The sequence below is a fragment of the Glycine soja genome, chromosome 9 (genome assembly GCF_004193775.1).
Source record: "Glycine soja cultivar W05 chromosome 9, ASM419377v2, whole genome shotgun sequence".
NCBI classification, from domain to species: domain Eukaryota; kingdom Viridiplantae; phylum Streptophyta; class Magnoliopsida; order Fabales; family Fabaceae; genus Glycine; species Glycine soja.
Window position 1 is genome coordinate 15685145 of NC_041010.1, and position 1465 is coordinate 15686609.

Below are 1465 nucleotides of genomic sequence, written 5' to 3' on the forward strand. Positions count from 1 at the left end.
TTCGAGGGAAGGTTGTGGAGGGGCCTCAACTGTTGGTTGTTTCTGGGGTTGTTGCTGTTGTTGGATTGGTGGAGGAATGTATGGTCTGCTTGGGCCAGCAGCATTTTGGAAGGAAGGAGTAGGCTGCTGTTGTTGTTGCTGAGGGCTGGACCATCTGAGGTTAGGGTGATTCCTCCATCCAGGGTTGTATCTGTTGCTGGAAAGGTCATAATTGCTCTGCTGTGGTTGATTTTGTTGCTGAGGTTGAGGAGGTCTATTGTAAATATTTGCAGCATAAGCTTCAGGCTGCTCAATTGCTCCAGGTTGCTGCATGGAAGGGCAAAGGTCTGTATGGTGGTCAGCAGAGGAGCACAAACCACAAACCCTTGCGACAGGTACAAATTTCTGATTCAAGGCCAGCTGGGTTACCAAGTTGACCAATGCATCCAGTTTGCCTTCAAGCTTCTTAGTTTCAGATGATGCAGATGGGTTTGTAGCTACCTCATGCACTCCTCTAATGACTATGGCATCAATTCTGGCACTAAACTGCTGGGAGTTGGAGGCCATCTTCTCAATTAAATTTCTGGCTTCAGCAGGAGTCATGTCTCCAAGGGCTCCACCACTGGCAGCATCTATCATACTTCTCTCCATATTACTGAGTCCTTCATAAAAATATTGGAGAAGAAGCTGTTCTGAAATCTGATGGTGGGGGCAACTGGCACATAGTTTCTTAAATCTCTCCCAGTACTCATACAGGCTCTCTCCACTGAGTTGTCTAATACCTGAGATATCCTTCCTGATGGCTGTGGTCCTGGAAGCAGGGAAAATTTTTTCTAAGAATACTCTCTTAAGGTCATCCCAGCTCGTGATGGACCTTGGAGCAAGGTAATACAGCCAGTCCTTTGCCACTCCCTCTAATGAATGAGGAAAAGCCTTCAGAAATATGTGATCCTCTTGGACATCTGGGGCTTTCATGGTGGAGCAGACAATGTGAAATTCTTTCAAATGTTTGTGCGGGTCTTCACCTGCAAGGCCATGAAACTTTGGAAGCAAATGAATCAGTCCAGTTTTAAGAACATATGGGACATCCTCATCAAGGTATTGGATGCACAAGCTTTCATAGGTGAAATCAGGTGCAACCAGTTCCCTTAGAGTCCTCTCACGAGGTGGAGGTTGTGCCATGTTCTCAGAATGTGCAAAATCAGAATGCTCAGAATCAGAATGCTCAAAATTATAATGCTCAAGATCAGGATGTTCAAAATCACCAATAACAGAATGCACAGATTCACCAGTTATGGAATGCTCAGAATGATCAAAAGGTATAAAATGATGCCTAACTAATCTATGAAATGTCCTATCTATCTCAGGATCAAAGGGTTGTAAGTCAGATGGATTGCCTCTAGTCATACACTACATTCAGCATGCACACAGCTAGTTGCCTTGTCATGTAAATAAAGGTGTAGGTTTGAACTACAGCTACCCTCAA

The 1465-nt window shown here is 44.6% G+C and overlaps 1 non-coding gene across 1 annotated transcript; it reads left to right on the forward strand.

The window, feature by feature from the left end:
- Positions 1 to 676: 676 nt before the first annotated feature.
- LOC114369084 lies at positions 677 to 783 on the forward strand. Its single transcript, XR_003657542.1, has one exon. It is a non-coding gene; the product is annotated as a small nucleolar RNA R71 (small nucleolar RNA).
- The last annotated feature ends 682 nt before the right edge of the window (positions 784 to 1465 follow it).